Here is a 19,692-nt window from a genome sequence, read left to right on the forward strand (position 1 = left end):
CTGTACTGGGGCTGAGCAGTAGGGGTAGACTGAACCTCTGCATGTGACATGAGGACATCACAGTTGTGTTGCTGATCACACAATTCTCTGCAGAGCTCCCTATGCACCAGATCCTGGACCTGACGTCAGATTACAGGATCCTGTCTGTGTGCACTCTCAGGGTGGGCACAGTCACCATCCCCTGAGGTGGGTCCACCTGAAGGTAATGCAGATGAAGAGTTCCCATTTCGGGTCCCAGATGTGATGCAGCCTACAGCCATGGCCAGATGAGGTGGAAGAGGTGGGTCTGCTGGGAACAGCCTTCCCAAATGTGATATTGAGTTGCAGTTTACAACATATGTTGTTAGTAACAGTCAACATAATACAGGATTAGCTATAACAGCATGCATACATAGTCCCAGTAACCCAAAACACCAGATTTGGAATGGTTGCATAGCAAACAGAACAGATGCATATATGGAACCACAGTGGCCATTGCAATGGCATGCAGGTGACATTGTTAGCAACAGGCCACCAATGATACTGTTTAAACATGGAGCATGAATAACAACAAAGTTCAGTACATGCTGCACAATAAGATATATATCTGTGATACAAATGTGACATGTCTGGTGAGAGATATGAGATATGCTTGAAGGATAGCTTCATTGAATCCAGTCATGAACAGCTATGTGTGCAATCTTACATGTCTATGCAGTAATAGATGTCAGGGTGTTAAAAGGTTATGGGAACAGAATCTTGTATTAAGTTTGGAATGTGCTGTGGTGGGGAATACATACCTTAACAAACACTGGACGTATATGTGTGCACACACTCCAAATAGCATATTGTGAAAGCAGCTTGTGAAGTACTGACAGCATTTACTCTTCTGGAATACACACCTTCCATCACATACAGGGCCTAGATGTCACAACAAGTAATGTTTTGCTGTCCAAGACATCTGTCCATGACATCTGCCCATTCACCTGCAACAGAGACAGCCCTGGCTTACACACCTGCTACAAACCATGGAATACATCCCATATCTGAAAGGTAGCACTCAGGAGTAGGAAAAGTAGCCTTACATCAACTTTGACTGGTAAGAGCAGTTTTATTTGAATTTATATTGCATTTGTTATTACTATTTTTAACTGTCTGTAGGTAGGAAGAGACTGCTTATTAACAAGCTTTACTTTCATATTTTGTTGTTTTACCTTTAGTTTCACTTTTGGTTGTGAGAAAGGGATAGGTTTGGACAGGCAAGCTCTAGCCACCCCAAGGGGCCTAGACAGCTATAAATTTACACATACTACAGACAGGAAAATTCTGAGCATATCAAAACAATCCTGTCTTGTTTGTGATTTGTTGTGGAGTTGACTGGTAAGAGAAGTTTTATTTGTTAAAAGGAGGTGAGACTGAGAGCTATAGTGAGTAGAAGCTACTTTGCATGTGATGTAAAAGAAACTACAACTTCTGTCTGGCTGGTAGAACTTGTGTGGTCAGAGCAACTTTATTGTATTTTATTATTTAGTTGGATATTGCTGGTATAATTTTTGTCATAGAAGTTGATTTAAGTTCCTTTGAATTCTTTGCTACTGACTTTGTGTAATTTTTTTTCCTTTGCTATATTTTATTCAATTAAAGCTGAATATGGATTCCTTAAATGAGTGTGCAATTAATGATTTGCTAATGCACAAGTATCTTGTACAGTGTAATAAATGCTATGCATATTTAAAGGTAACACCTGATAACACTGGTGATCTTTGTTCCTCATGTCAAAAGTTGGATGATTTGCTTACCATTGTTAGAAGCAAATCGCGACTTAATGATGATGATTGCACTTGTGCAATTGGCATGGCTTGGAGAACTGTTGTATCATATATTAATGACTGGACTGTTGAACTAAATAATGTTAGGCATAGAACAAATAGAACAGATTTAGGAAATGATGCATCTATTTTCTGCAAAGAACGTTCAACTCCTATAAAACATGATGAGGCCCTTTAGAACTATGGAATTGTGGATGCAAGTACTCAGCAATCTGAAGATTCAGTTTGTTTAGAAGGAAACAAAAAACGAAAGAAAGGAAGAAGTTCTCAACAAATACCAAGGAAGAAAAATAAACTGATTAATGACTGTAAAGGAAAGATAATGTATAGTAAAAAGGATTTTGCTTTGTTATGTAGCACACTGGTGACAAGGAATGAAGATATCTGTCTATCAGAAAACCCTCAGTCTACAGAAAAAGGCATCACCTTTCCAATGGAAAAGGTAGAAAAAAGAGGCAAGGGGCAGGTGAAAAGGAAGAAATCAAAACTGAATGTGGAAGGACTGAGGAACATTACTGTAAGAAAAAAGAAGAGAAAGACAGATGTTGAGTACATGGCTCAAGCTGTGGATTTACAATGCCAGCTGGATGAGAATTTAATATGCAATGAAAACAGTGGAATTAATAAGACTAATAGGGATGAAGATCTATCCTTCGTAACAATCGATAGAGCAGAAATGACTATATTAGAAGCTGAAGATTCTTCAGAGATGGTCAGCAAAGATATTCTTGCAATTGGAGATTCAGTTATTAGAGGAACTGATACTTATATTTGCAGAGATGATAATGAACATCGAGTAGTGTTATGTCTGCCAGGAGCAAAAACAGAAGATGTGAAATAAGCCTTGGAATGCCTTAATGTAAGGAAGTACGGATCTGTTTTTATTCATGTTGGTACAAATGATGACACCAACAAAGATTCTCTGACTGTTAGTTGGGAACTGACAGCCCTCTTAGATATTATACTATAGAAAGGATAGTCAGGTCACTGTGAATTAAAAGATTTTTTGGATAAACGATCCACGGAGTAACAAGGCACTCCCAACCAGCTTTATTACAAACAAAAAACACCAGTGCTCCACCACTGACCTAGGTTTCGTCCAAAACTGACTTCTTCAGAGTGTGTGGAGCCAAAGCTTATACATACACTCCCCAATTAATAGCAAAGCCCCCTAACACACACACACACACACACACACACACACACACATACACACACACACACACACACACACACACACACACACACACACACACACACACACACACATGATGTCAACCAAACAGCTTAGCCTAGGTCTTTGGCAAACCGACACCGCACCCTGTGCATATGATGATAACTGTGCCACATCCCGGTCATCCATACCATCAATGCAGGGACAGGCTACTATGGTTCTAATGCAGAGGGTGAATGTACAAAGGTGCATTAATGTAATGCTGTGTAATATATTTTTAGCAGACAAGATTAATGCTTACATGTCAGGATGTGTAGCTGTGTAGGCATGATGCAATATAGCTGGTATTACCACTGACTGATAGTGGTTTCCATGATGTATTCCATTTCTGTTGGAGGTGTGTATGTGTCATCAGGAGTTTGGTCTGCTGTTGTGTCCTACAAGGGGTTTGGCACTGTGATGCCACACTTTGACTGTGCCATATCCTGGGTACAGCTGCACACAGTAAATAGGTCTGTATACTAATTACTGCACGTGCCACATGGCTGATAGGTCTGAGGGGTGTATACACATGAGTGCATGGTGGCTGATGTCAGCAGCTTGTCTACAGTGGACAATGTACAGTGTACTGGGTGGCACACACCACATATTTTTGTATAACAGACACACAGAGAGGCTTTGGTGTTGATGCTATACACACACATTACTGTACACATGTATGCACTGTATTTGTCAGTGAACACATTTTAGCCTATTTAATTCCACCAAGGCATAATAGGCAAAACATCACAGCAGTACATAATCAGTCTTTTATTTTAATGTCATCAACGATGGTGGTGGCAGGGTATGTGTCCCCTCCCAATATTTATGGCAATCCTGACATTGGTAAACATAGGTGTGCTGGTGTGTGTGGCACAGCCCTATACTTTGGAGGTTGTGGGGTGGTGTACAGCTGCACATCATGTGACTGATGACTACCAAACCTGTTAACATACACTGTACAGTATTACAGCAGACTAAGCGTCGGGATACACACAATAATAATCCCAATGAGGGGGGGTTGTATCCACAATATTAACAGCCAACTATGTATACCAACTCCAGTATCATTGTTCAGCTCTACAGTATGAAAAAAGGCATGTACACATCTACCACCTGTTTTGATGGAAATAATTCCCATCACAGGAGTCCTTTGAAATGTCATCAAATGCCAGTCAGTTCATGGACAAATGACCTCTTGTGACATGTATATTCAGCGAACTGAAGTAGATCCCTTCACATACACAAACATGTACTTGGCAACACTGAGAGTAGAACCCCTTCCTAGGTACTATTAATGTTTTTGGCGTAATTGCACACAACACACAGCTGTAGGATAAGGTGTGTCCTGAGTCGCTTCATTGGTGAGGGACAACACCAGGCCTTGTAGAGTATGGTAATGGGGGATGTACTGGGTGTTACTGGACAGCACATAGTATGCCATACTGTCATAGACACATTGACAAACACATTACAGTCATACACACATCTGACAGACCTGGGTTTACCATTGCAAACTACCATGTCAGTGAGTCCATTCAGTTACATGTATGGTTGATGGTGACAGTGGTCCTCATACAGTGGACCTTGTTACATGTACTGGGGGTACCATGGTGTCACAACAGTATACCCAACACTCACACCGCACATTGGGTATGTTTCTCACTGACATCGATGATAATACTCTGATGTACCCATAATCACAGATTGACCAGGCTGCAATACAAACCCTTGTCTATCTCAACAGTCCCACTACAGGGATATACATTTATTGCACATGCCACTGGGAAAGTAGGCTGATTGTTTGTCATGGCTCTCCGAATGTCAGTGACATCACTATGCCTTACAGTGTATGGGAAGTTGCATTGTATTTGGACAATGTGGCCTCAGAATGCGGTATCCTACAAATATACACACTTGCACACATACACACACTTGCCAGGACTCAGAGGGTAACCCATGGCTATCTAGCCATTTGTACAACAGTGTTTTGCTGGTACTGCAAGCTCCAGTTAGCCCATAGGGTGAGGAGTGTGACAAGATACATGTAAGGTACAGCAGCAGCCATTTCTAACTATGGCAATAGGGGGTTCAGTGTGTGAGGAGGTCCTAGGTATATTATCAACAGCAGGTTTACAAACACAAGGACGCTGTTATTATCAGCAAGGCACAGTAACACATATGTTGGTACTGGGGTCCATAGGTACAGATGTCCCTAGGTGTGTACCAGGATATTATCCATGGATATATGAGAAGAGTGGAGATGTGGGTACAGTGTTATCATGCCACCTGACATTTGTCAGCAGTCCATCTATCAACTGATGCCACATGACTGATTCCTCAGGGTAACAGTTACATGCAGCATCCAATCATCTAGTTGTCTCTTGCATTGGCCCAGTGAGGTGCACCAAATGACCTGTATGCAAACTATATTACACAACATGGCCAGTGTCTGGGTTGGAGACCTGTAATCAAGCATGTTCTGGTGACTGTGCTAGTGTAGTTGGGGAATCCATGGCATGTGGTGTATACAGGGTGTGGTTTCATACTTGTGGCATTCATAATACAGCTGGGCAGACATGTCAGAGTCAGTCCAGCATAGATTGTCTGTGAATAACCCAGATGGATACCTGACATCTGCACATCTGTACAGAGGACAGACAGACATCAGCTAGGCAACCAGTAATGCAGTACGATTACTGTTTTGACAGATAGACATCTGACACTGATAGGTATGCCAGTACTACATGACAGCAGCCCTCAATGACATGTCCTATACACATAGTAGTCTACAGTTAATATCTACATATCAGATCAGGATCCAGTAGCAAGTACTTGATAACAGACAGCTCACACATTAACAACACAGTAGTCAGTAGTCAGACTCCAGCTTTGCATGCAAGGATGTATGGTTCCAGTACTACAATCTGCAATCTACTCTTACTTGGGAAAGTGATGTCGACAGTGGTAATTTAATGTTGTGACTGCATATAGCCTGGGATACTCCTCATGCATGAAACACATATTAGAGGAAGAGATTGATGTCCTACCCATATATACACAGGTGTCCCAGACAGTATACTCACACCCCTTGCTACTGTACTGACAGCATATAGAAGCATGTTATATACATTACATGAAATACACTTATTAATAATGTCATTACCCTACTTTTTTATCAGACTGGAATGTGATCAGTGCTTACCAAGGCTAAGCTATACTTGACAGGTGTAACCATTGCTTAAATGTAAATGATAAGCTGATTTGCGCACTGGTAAGTGAAGCTTACATAGTGTAAGCAGCTATTCATTTAACCGTACATTATCGGCTCTTACTGCCACACAAACTCACATAAACCCACTTAAAGCTACTCAGAGCTGCCTTAACCACTCTGTATAAAACAGCCCTTGTTCTGCCTAGCAACAAAATAAACAGCCTTTGCAGGCTTTGAACCCAAGACCCTCTACGCCATCACAGCTGTGATGTGATTAGTGCTTGTTCACATATCTCTGTCAGTACACATACTGATTAGTATTGAACAACTGCTGTGACTTCTACTATTGTGTAGTACTTGTAAGTGATATTACTATTTAATCAAGTATGTTGTGCTATCTGACTATACACATAACAGATAACTATGGTGTGATACATCTGGGAAGGTATACACAACAGTCAGTTATACACATAACAGGGATATGTGTGTTTCTATATATATATATATATATATATATATATATATATATATACACACATATGTAGATACATGTGTTCATGTACACAGAGATATATATTTATATACATGTTTATATATATGTGTATATTGATATATATATATATATATATATATATATATATATATATATATATATATATATATATATATATATATATATATATATATATATATATATATATATATATATATATACAGAGAGAGAGAGAGAGAGAGGTATATGTAGGTATATATGTATGTATATGGATGTATATGCATGTATATGTGTGTATATATATATATATATATATATATATATATATATATATATATATATATATATATATATATACATATATATATATATATATATATATATATATATATATATATATATATATGTATACATATATATATATATATATATATATATATATATATATATATATATATATATATATAGATATATATATATATATATATATATATATATATATATATATATATATATATAGAGAGAGAGAGAGAGAGAGATAAGCCTCACCTCAGGCTTTGTACCCAATGAATGGCGTACCATGATGGTTATCCCACTCCACAAAGGGGGAGCCACAAAAGACCCCGGGAACTACCGCCCCATTAGCCTGACGAGCCTGGTCTGCAAGGCCATGGAGCGTATCATTGTGGAACTCATAAACAAAGACATTGGTAATCTCCAAACCCTGGACCCTACCCAGTTTAGATTTGTAAAAGGCAGATCATGTCTCCTAAACCTGATTGACTTATTTGAAGCCAAAGCCATAGATGAGGGTAAAATGGTTCACACAGCTTATCTAGATCTCGCCAAGGCTTTCAACACCATCCCCCACTCTGGAATTATAGATAAGCTCACTAAACTAGGTATAAATCTCTATGTCACAAGATGGGTTGCCAACTGGCTCATGGATAGAACCCACACTGTGAAAGTAGCAGATTCCAAATCCGAAATCAGACCAGTGACAAGTGGAGTACCACATGATTCAGTTCTGGGTCCTCTCCTGTTTGGTATTTACTTCTCTGAAGTGCAGGCCAACACAGAAGGTCTTTGGCTAACAAAGTTTGCAGATGACTGCAAACTAGGAGCCATAATCGAAACTCCTAACGATGTGGACAAACTACAAAAGGGCCTCACTGAGACAGATACCTGGTGTCAAAGCCATGGCCTGAAGCTCAATGCCAAAAAGTGTATTGTCATCCCCTTTGGTAAAAACTCTGTACCCATGAACTACCACATAGCTGGTAGTCTACTTAATGCCGAAAATGTGATAAGGGACCTTGGGACACAGGTGGACAGTAGTCTTTCCTTTGATAATCACATCGCCACAGTGGTCAGGAAATGCTTCTACATGGCTCATCTCATCACAAAATGATTCTCATCCAGAAAAAAAGAGGTCATTGTTCCCCTCTGCTCATCACTCATTAAACCCATTATTGAGTACAACACCCCTTTTGGTATGTACCTCACAAGACATCTACAACAACTGGAAAGACCACAGAAATACTTCACAAAGAGGATTACTGGCCTCAAACAGATGCCCTATGCAGATCGTCTCAAAAATCTACAGCTTTACTCCATCGCATATCGCCTACTCAGGGGCGATCTCTGCCTAACATACAAAGCTATGTCAAACCCAGAGCTGTTGGACATGCTCCACTTAAAGAAATCCCAATCCCTCCGAGCTACACGCTCTAGGGACCTAAACCTTGTCACCACAATAAACAGAACATGCTGGAGGGATAGATTCCTGTCACAGAGACTTCCCATACTCTGGAACAGACTACCTATCTATGTCAAACAGAGCTCCTCATTAGCACTTCTTAAGAAAAATCTTGATGATTGGATGGGAAATGGGAAATTCACCCCGGGGATCAATTCTGTGGCTCTGCTCGACAGGGGCACAGGAAAATAATTTTCTTGGGTGGGGAAAGCCAGGGTACATTTTTTGGCTAGGCTTGTATGGGCCCTAGGGCCGATAGCCTAGTACCTACCTATGAACCTATATGTATACATATACATGCATATGTGTGTGTGTGTGTGTGTGTGTGTGTGTGTGTGTGTGTGTGTGTGTGTGTGTATATATATATATATATATATATATATATATATATATATATATATATATATATAGATATATATATACATATATGTGTGTGTGTGTGTGTGTGTGTACATATATTTTGATATATATATATATATAGCCATAACATTGTACTGGAGTCATACTGCAGCAGCAATGGTCACAACCTTTTAATGCAAAGGGATGTCATGTACGTGTTGCAGGTATAAATGTGGACTGTTGCTACAGTAACAGGGGTTATGTTAACAGACATGTCGTGTGGGATGTCACTTCCACTACTGACAGGTACACCATCAGTGACTGACAGACATCGCAGGATCAGCATAGTGAAGCACCACACTAATCACAGTACTGATCCTGTGGAATACAGCGGAGACATGACCAATAAACGTGAACAGTCTGACACAATCTGGTCAGTGCAAAGGTATACACTGACCTCCTTAGTGCAAGATGTGTGTACCACATGTCATAAAGTGGATGCTAACAGCCATGTAAAAGTGGATATCACAAAAATACTGGAATAGATAAGCTTACACAGTTGAAGCATTCACACACTCCTGTCTGTCCTAACACATATTAACCGGAGGAGCAGAGGTCTCAAGGCCATATACTACACATTACTTAGTGACATACATTTTTACACCATCCCACTGCTTTTTTGGACATACACAACAGTTATGGTGGGCAGGCAACACTTCATCCGACAAATATCTGGACATAACATCACAGTAGGTAAACACACTGATCTGCTAGGCATGTCAGACAGCACTGTGCAAACTACAGGCAGACTGCCACAAAATTGACCCAAGTGTCCTATGGGGGTATACACATGTACTTGGAAATATAGCAGGCATTGCAGGCATGTAACAGCATGGAGTAACAGACACCAGTATGAAAGTGCATACACACAGCCAATACAAACACAGTCACAGTCACATTAAGGTAAGCCTAAGTGATATTACAGTATATGTACTGTGTGAACAACAATGCCCTCATATGAACCACTCACACAGTAACCGTACATATAATCGGCCACTGCACAGTGTAATATGATGCCTGACTGTGGTATGGGATGTGTTTGTCTGGCCCTACAAACATGTACACTGAAAGGGTACCATCATCTGGGGCAGCATGCAACATCTGATAGAATAGGACCAAGGACATTGACATTAACCACAGTCTGTACACAGGCCAGGTAACATATGCATAATACACACTCTGTCAACAATCACCATAAGTACACAGACCTCAATATTGTACACTATACAATAGAATGTCCACGTTCTGTACTGAAATATGAAGCCTACTATCACTCTGATATCTCACTAACCTGTTACCAGGTATGATTTCAGTAAATAATGATGTACTGTAGATATGCACCTCTTACTGCATGACATATGGACAAAAGGTGACAGACATGAGGGATGGAGGCACAAACACAGCACCGGTATTGACATATTACTGTGATAATCTGAACATTACCTGGTGTATCAGGATTTGTTGTGTCAAATGTCTTCTGAGGGAGATGTAGTCAGTAACTCACATGGATGTCAGCATGTATTGACTGCGATCATCAGAGTATGCTACTGCATATCTACAGATAGGAAATGTGTGAGTAACAAAACACATGTAAGACTCCAAATTCTGGACAGTCTGCAGATAACCCTACAGGTGAGACTTTCTTCACCCACATAATGCTGTCATGCCAGACTTCAAATCATCTAGAATGGCCATATCCACACAAACCCTGTTAAACCAACATTACTTAAAATGTAGAACAGCATTAATTACATTCTGTCCCCATGTCTGGAACTTCCTACTCCTGTTTGTTGGCTTGTCTCCACAGTGTATGTTGTAAAGGTATTTCCAAATATCCTCTGTGATGCTGTTTGTCAAACACCCACATGCAGTATTGCTCACAGTGAAGGTAAAGAGCCCACACCCACATGAAGTGCTTAGTTATAGGAGTGTGTTTCCAAGCAATTGGCTATGGAATGATACCACAGCTGTTCCACATACAATTAGCAAGTGGGGACTGCTATTCATGCATAGGCCATCAGCTGATCATGAGCATTCCTTACAATAGTCAAGCTGCTGCCTATTCAAAGCACTTGTACTTTTTCACATCCACCAGAGAGGGAGAGAGACAGTGAGACAGAGACAAAGTAAGAAAGGAAGGGTTTAATACAGCAAGAGCCAAGTGTGTTTGTGTAGGACACATGGGTTGAGAGTGTTCACTGAGTACTACAAGCATTACCCATATTGTTCACCAATCTATTATGTCACACATGGGGCTATGGATTGTGTACACCAGCCTCTCTGCTGTTTGACATCTGCTGTCCTTTTAAGGTGGAGATTGTGAAATATAGTAGGTCCTCAATTTAATAATTTAGCAAAACCCACCCCACAATACCTCCTGTCATTACACAAGCACAGCAATCTCCACACAGGATACTGATGACAGACCCACATGCACGCACACACACACACACACACACACACACACACACACACACACACACACACACACACTTGCCAGTACTGAGATTCAAACCCCTACCTAGCTATATATTGTTATTACAGTGTACCACATTTATTTCATGTGCCACAAAGCTTATTAGGTGCACGTTGTCCCAAGGTACTTCTATGGCGAGGAACATCACCAGCCCTTGTAAATACTAGCATTGGGTGATGTAGTTGGTGAGAGTTTACAAAAATGATTTTACTCTAATCACACATTTCCATTTGCCAGTGGTGGGGTTCAAACCACTATCTAACAACCTTTACAGGTCATTATGTTACCAATTTACCACATGCACCACTGTCCTGATATAGTTTGGGCTTCACAACAGGTACTTGTAAGGCAGATGCTATCTGCAGGACTGCTAAAGGCAGGCTGTGAGATGTGTACTGACTGTACATGGGGACAAAATCATTGAGGTATACACATATATATGTATGCACATAAATACATGAGATTCAAACCCATAGCTGTGTACCAACTGCTACTATGTTGGTTTATACTTACAGCATGCACCATGGGCCTTATATGGCTTGCCTTTGTCTAAAGGTGTATTTGAAAGAGAATGACATCAGCAGGCTTGGTAAAGTAGGGCAATGGGAGGTGTTGTGACTGGCCTTAAAATCATTAAACTGTTCACATACTCACACAGTTGCCATGTCTGAGATTAGAACTCCTATCTGACTAGTAAGTTATACTACACCATTATGCAATTATTGCGTGCATCACACAGATTATAGGGCTAGTTCTTGTCCAAAGGTGTAGTGCAAGGTGAATAACATCAGCAGCCTTGCTAAAGCAGGGCAATGTGAGGTGTAGTGTCTATGAATGGCCTAAAAATCATTGCTCCCTACATACACACACACAGAGTTTCACAGTTGCCATGTCTGGGATTAATCCTCCTACCTAACTAGTACATCACACTATAGCATTATGCAGTTATTGCATGCATCACAGAGCTTATAGGGATGATACTTGTCCAAAGGTGTATTTCAAGGTGGATGACATCAGCAGGCTTGGTAAAGTGGGGCTATGGGAGGTGTTGTGACTGTGAATAGCCTAAAAAACTTTAATTTCTACACACAAATACACACACAGTTGCCATGTCTGAGATTAATACTCCTACCTAACTAGTAAATTACACTACAGCATTATGCAGTTAGCACATGTGCCACACAGATTACAGATCTAGCCCTTGTCCAAAGGTATATTGCAAGGTGAATGACATCAGCAGCCCTGCTAAAGTAGGGCAATGGGAGGTGTAGTGTCTATGAATTGCCTCAAAATCATTGCTCCCTACACACACACACACACACACACACACACACACACACACACACACACACACACACACACAGAATTTCACAGTTGCCATGTCTGGGATTAAACCCCCTACCTAACTAGTACATCACACTATAGCATCATGCAGTTATTGCATGTATCACAGAGCTTATAGGGATGATCCTTGTCCAAAGGGGTATTTCAAGGTGATTGACATCAGCAGGCTAGCTAAACTAGGGCAATGGGGAGTGTAGTGTGTGTGAATGTGCCATAATCCATTCCTCTGGGAACACACACGACACTCAGTCACACACAACTTTACATTTGACAGGACTGTGTATACGACTGCTAGATAAATAATGACTTGTACTGTCATGTTACACAGTTACCACAAGCACCACAGACACTATAGTGTTGAGGGCTACCAGAAGCAAATGTCTACACTGATAGACTTTGGCATATCATGTGATATTGGCCATTTGGATGTGTGGTGGGTGGGACAGGTGTATGTTTGACCTATTATAGTGTTTTGTCCTTGGATATATGTGTGTATTCCTATCTCATGTGTATGCAAAGCATGACTGGTGTGCAATGTGGTGTGTGTGCACAGACATCTGCGACTGACAGATATTTATAGTCTACTGTTGTTGCCAGACATGGGCTTCATTTCTTTTGTGTGGGAGCATGCCCAGTATGACCCTTATGTATTTTGTTGTCAGACATGGGTTTCGTTTCTCTAAGTATGGGAGCATGCCCAGTATGACCTTCTGTATTGAATGTGTGAATCCATTCCAGGTAGGTCATACTCCAGTGCAGGCATTTGTGTTCTACACCTACAGCTAGCAACCTGTTTCTGCAGGATATCTGTTGATAGGTTGACAATATGGAGTCACAATGGGCAAAGGATAGTGGGATACTGTAACTAATTGTGTCTGTGCTGCCACTGCTACATGGTTTTGGTGTTAGCAGAGATATTCAGACATATGTTCTGTTTTACACTGTGATGTATTATGTCATCAACTACTGACAGATATACTTATTTGTTTGCAGTAATTTCCTGGGGGATACAAGATGAATGAAGCTGTGTCTAGTATTGTGGTCTGCAGCCTGCATATTCTTGCACAATCACGCCATTCTGGAGGGGGAGGAGCAGACACTTGCTGATGGGTCTGTGTAAATGGTCCAGCACCTTGGTACTGTGGTGGCTGAGGATCCCATGCTTGTACATCTATCTACGTAACAGAATGGCCATATACTGCTGTGGCCATACCTCTTAGCTGTACAGATTCACACAGGTTACCCAGAGGCAGGGCTCATATATCAGGTCATTTCCCCTTCACATTGTGGTTTACGAGTAGATTTGTAGCCAACCATTCCTGGATTTGCAGGCAGTGATAGTATGGGCACACATCAAAGTTTTAGACTTCACACACTCCATGGCATCCATGTTTCTACCCCCCCCCCATTATTCTATCCTCTTCCTAACATTATGCAAGCAATATCTGATAAGTATCTCTATAGTTATCACTTCATCCCAGCAGTATTTAGGGGTTGGTCCACAGTTCATGCAGTAGAAGATGGTGGACATGCCACTGGGATTTGTCGACATGGCCTTGCATTTGTGTTCTGTGGACTGTGTTATGTCATTATTTGGGACTCCATTAGATAACATACCTTGGCAGTACGGGTGAGACACAGGCCTCTGACAGAGGACTGTAGGGCATTTTGTAGTGATGCAGGCCTTCTCTAGCAGGCCAGTGCTTATGTCACTCCTACAGTCCCAGGATGCAAGCCACTGGATTCCCCTGGGCTGACAGGGTAGGTGTGCAAGGTGTTAATGGCAATAACTTCTGTCCTTATTAATCTATTGGTGTGGATGCTGGCATGCTCTAGAGAGAAGAGGAATGAAGGTCAGCAGGACTAAGACAGAATATATGTGTGTGAATGAGAGGGAGGATAGAGGAATGGTGAGGATGTAAGGAGTAGAGGTGGCGAAGGTGGATGAGTTTAAATACTTGGGATCGATAGTTCAGAGTAATGGTGAGTGTGGAAGAGAGGTGAAGAAGAGAGTACAGGCAGGATGGACAGGGTGGAGAAGAGTGACAGCAGTGATTTGTGACAGATGAGTACCAGTAAAAGAGAAAGGGAAGGTCTACAAGAGGGTAGTGAGACCAGCTGTTATATAGGTTGGAGACAGTGGCATCGACAAAAAGGCAGGAGTTAGAGCTGGATGTGGCAGAGTTAAAGATATTAAGGTTTGCACTGAGTGTGATGAGGGTGGACAGGTTTAGGAATAAGTATATTAGAGGGTCAGCCCAGGTTGGAAGGTTTGGAGACAAAGCCAGAGAGGCAAGATTATGTTGGTTTGGACATGTGCTGAGGAGGGATTCTGAGTATATTGGGAAAAATATGCTAAGGATGAAGCTACCAGGTAACAGGAAAAGAGGAAGGCCTAAGATAAGGTTTATGGATATGGTGAGAGAGGACATGCAGGTGGTTGGTGTGACAGATCAAGATGCAGAAGACATAAAGAAATGGAAACAGATGATCCACTGTGGCAACTCCTAATGGGAACAGCCGAAAGATGATGATGATGATGGTGTGGATGCTGGCAGTGTGCTGCCTACAGTTAGGGACACACCTGCATGGGACACCTCTTCAGCATGCTGCATTCTGTGGGTATTCCCATACAGAAGTGGGGGTCATATTGTACTCATTTCCAACAGAAGGGATATGACCTGTGATGAACCTGTGGCTGATGGTAGGGTGAGCTGAGTGCATGTGTGCTATGGAAGCTTATTGCAGTTGACTATCAGATATATGTAGGGCATTCACCTTGTGCTGGCTTGTGCAGGGAAATCAGCAGTTTCTCAGTACTTCATAACTGTGCCTTTTGTGGTCTGCCAGACTACATCAGTATTCCATACTACACAGCCAACTAGTGTGCTGCTAACCTGTACATACAATTCCAAAGGTGTGTCCATTTGACAGTAACATTTTATACACTCTTTGTCTTGGGTACTTTCACATGTGTACTGTGTGTATGTCTGGGCCCACATTCATGCCATGTCCATCTTTCAGATGGGGACAGATATTGCATCCAAACAATTAGTATGGATTACTGCTGGAGTGGATCTCCCTGGGATGCATTGTGTTTGGCACTGCAGTTGTTAGAACTTGGCCCTGTCATCCACAGTACTGGCCATAGGCCAGCAGGACACAATCCTCCATGCCTACATGCTGACCACTTTCACACAATATACAACACTCAACAACTTAACACACAGAGCCCTGAATATTGTACACATGCAACAATCTATCCTGCTAATTTAGCCAGCTCAGATAATCTGTGCTCCACTGTTATTATACCCACACATACATGTTAGTACATTTCTACGTAGGATTGTGAGGGGGGCACACCTGACAACTGTAAACATTTGCTATGACTGTACTGGTATTTCAGGTACTCTGTTGGCTTCCATTTCATTCTGTATTCTGACCTATCATGCAGACTAGAGGCATATCAGTGTAGTACAGATCTTAGGTTTTATTGACCTACATTTCAGTTTCAGACATCTTATCTTTCAGAACTAACATCCCACTGTCTGACCTGTTGTAGTCTGTGTAGGTCTGGAGGGGGGGCTGTTTTCCATTACCATCAATCAAAAGCCTTAGCACAGCCTTTCTTTGTGGTCATCTATACCTGTCTTGCTGGCTGAGAGTGTTTTGGGGTATGTGAACCTCACTGACATGCATGTGTGTGTGCCCTATGGACACACATTTGGCCCACCACATGTCCTGCAGTAGGATTTGTCACCTTGTCTAGTACTGCCTACTATGTTGACACCAGTATTTGTTATGGATTTCATGCTGTCGATATAGGTGTCTATTATCTGCTGCCATCCCATACAGCCACCTGATTCCCTTGCATGCTCACATCCATACCAGTAGTAGAACATACTACTCCATTCAGCAATTGATAGGGAGAGTGACTTACCTTGTGTCTGTGCCAGTATTGAGGTTGGTGCTGGAGGGCTGACTATGTTGGATGCACATAGTACACTCCCTATACATGGTTAAGCACAGGTACTGTCATGTTTTGCATCTTTTTTACTGTATGTGCGAGCCCAAGAGAGGTGTCATTCCCTGGGTTCCTAACATGTCAGTGTATGTGCTATGCGTTGCCTCATTGCCAAGGTCTGGGCATACTGGGCACACCTCCTTCTGCCTACAAGGGCAGGCTCAGGTTGCTCCTCCTCCGAGTCAGTCTGTGCCTGTGCTGGCCTTGGCAATGGTGGGGGGCTGTGTTGCCCTGCTCCATGCTGTTCCTGCTGCAGCTGTTTCTGCAGGATCATATTGTGTAGGATGGCACATACAATGACAATTTGGGTATATGTAGCTGGAGAGTACTGCAAGGCTCCACTGGATATGTCCAGGCATAGGAACTGTGACTTGAGCATCCCAAACACAAGCTCTATTATGATTCTGGTTTGTGTGTGTGCCTCATTATGGAGTTCTTGTTCAGGTGTGTGTGCATTTCTGATGGGTGTCATCAGCCACAGTCCAGTGCGTAACCAGCATCCCCCACATTATTGGCCATATGGGATGTCCCACTGGCAAATCTCTGGTACAGCTGCATCATATGCCAGATGTGGGAGTTGTGATAGCTTCCAGGGTTGCCAGCACACACATTCATTATAATGCCCTGGGCATCACACACAACCTGGCAGTTGATGGAGGGGAAGCCCTTGCGATTTTTGTAGACTGTACCCTGCTCACCGGGTGGTGCTTTGATATGTATGTGCGTGCAGTCTATAGCACCCACTACCTCAGGGTATTCTGCTATTTGGTGGAAGAGACGCATATTGCTGGTCAACGCCTCACAGGTGTTGTGGAAATATATGTGCTCACCGGCATGTGCTGACATGGCATCCAGGAAGTGGTGGAGTACCCTGGATGCTAATGCTTGTAAGATCCCCATGATATCCCCAGTTGGCCTTTAGAAGGTACCTGTGGCTAGTATTCTTAAGCCTACACATACCTTGGTATCCACTGGGATGGGTTCCCCTCTGTTGATTCTGTGTGTGAGGCGTGGCCGGCACAGCTCAACAATTTGCTGTAGGAGGTCCCTGTCCACCCTATAGCGCTCCACTATCTCCAGCTCATGTAGACCCTGGTAGGTTACCCTGGGTCTGTACACACTTCTACTTCTCCTCACTGTGGGTTGGTTGTCATCATTCTTATCCTCACCACCCTCAGCCTCTTCCACATATTAATTTATGAGAGCAAAAGCAGCCCCTATCATTTTGTTGCTTTTGTTAGGTAAAATTTCCCCGTTTGTGTACACCGGTGGTGTAGAGTTTGTAGGAAAAACCAGAGGGAAAGGTATTTGCATAGTTTATAGTAGTGTGCTGGGCTGGGCTGCTGCCTGTGTAATTGGCTGATTCTGATACATTTCACCTGCCAGCTATACTAGTTCTCCTTGACTACCTTTCTACTGCTGTTTTCCCTTCTCATTGCCTTCCTGTTTAAGCCCTGAGGCACGCCGCGCAAACACAGTGCTCAGATGTGAATGGAGCTGCTATTTCCTGTATTTTTTTTTTTTAAACCCAGTGCGTGGCGCGCACACCTGTTTAGACAATGTAAATACTGCCAGGCAGTTTCAGACACACCCCCTTCCTTAGCTCTCCTAAGCTAAGGGCAAACCCAAGCCACAGAGCTCCAATAAGCTTACAGTATGCCTGACACACCCCTCTATGATGTCAGCTAACTCTTAGGCTTGCTCCATGGTTTTCCTGCACCTACATGGTTGTGTGCTGGCTAGCAATGAGGGGAAATCTGTGATTCAGTATCCCTCCCTTCATTTACATAGAACTGACTGCTAATGCCTAGCTACAAGTGTAACACTGAGCCTTTCCCCTTAGCAACCATTATTCAGTAGCCTTGTTGTCTTCTGCCTGCCATTGACTATAATGGGAAAATTGTGATTTCGCCTAAAAAGCTTTTTTCAAGGTTTTATTTTTATTTTCGGGCCGATCCCATTTGAGCGCCGCTGCCCTACACTTAAACGGCCGACATGGCCCAAAAAAAAAAGTTATTTTTTATTATTTTGAAACTATTTTCCATGCTAATGTCCATATATTTGGCCATTGGCATGCCTTCCACATTATATGCACCCTTTATTTGGAGGTGTCATGGCTCCATTTTGTAGTTTGCAGAAATGTACTCGGTTACTAGCTGAATACATTTTTGCAGGTTACACTAATCCTGCATGGACGACTACCTACTTCCTGGTCACTAATTCACCTCATTTGCATGATTTTCACCTGTAAAAGTGGTAATTAGCATACAGGAGATGTGTCCGTGCAGGAATAGTGCAGGAGCGCTTGTGCACGTCCTGGGAGCTTGTTCCTGGATCTCTTGGTGGCCATATTGCCTCCAGCAGCTCTTGCACTATTCCTGCACACCGTGCAGAGCTTGATGAATCCAGGAGTATAACAGCTAACCATCCTAATTGTCTTCTGTGCATATCTATTACAGTATCTGTCGAGTAAGGTTAAGGACAACGATGTAATATAACTTACTGCATTATTATAAAAAAAATGGCAACTATCTCAATGTAAGCTGCATGGCATTCGTAATACATATTTTCAGAAATCTCCAGAAACATTGCAGACAATTATGAATATTTCGGTAATTAATTTACTAACAAAATATACTTGCTTTAAAGCCTCATGCCCTTTGTAATACATATATTGAGCAATCTGTGCAGTAAGCTCAGAAATAACTATGGATATCTCATTAAGTCATGTACTAATAAAATATGGCTACTTGCACTTACGGATTCTGATGGAATCCATAAAATTTCTAATGAAAAGAAATTGAAGGCAAAGGGCAATCACAGCCACATCACCACCACTAAAATTAACTTACCATGGGTTCAGGACTTGTGCAAGGATCACAAGCAATGTACACACCCAAGGAAAGTGGGAGATAAAAGAGAAGATGTAGGGTATGGGTGAAGGAGATGGGCACACAAGGGG

The sequence above is a fragment of the Protopterus annectens genome, chromosome 6.part0 (genome assembly GCF_019279795.1).
Source record: "Protopterus annectens isolate FY-2018-M chromosome 6.part0, PAN1.0, whole genome shotgun sequence".
Classification (NCBI taxonomy): Eukaryota; Metazoa; Chordata; order Ceratodontiformes; family Protopteridae; genus Protopterus; species Protopterus annectens.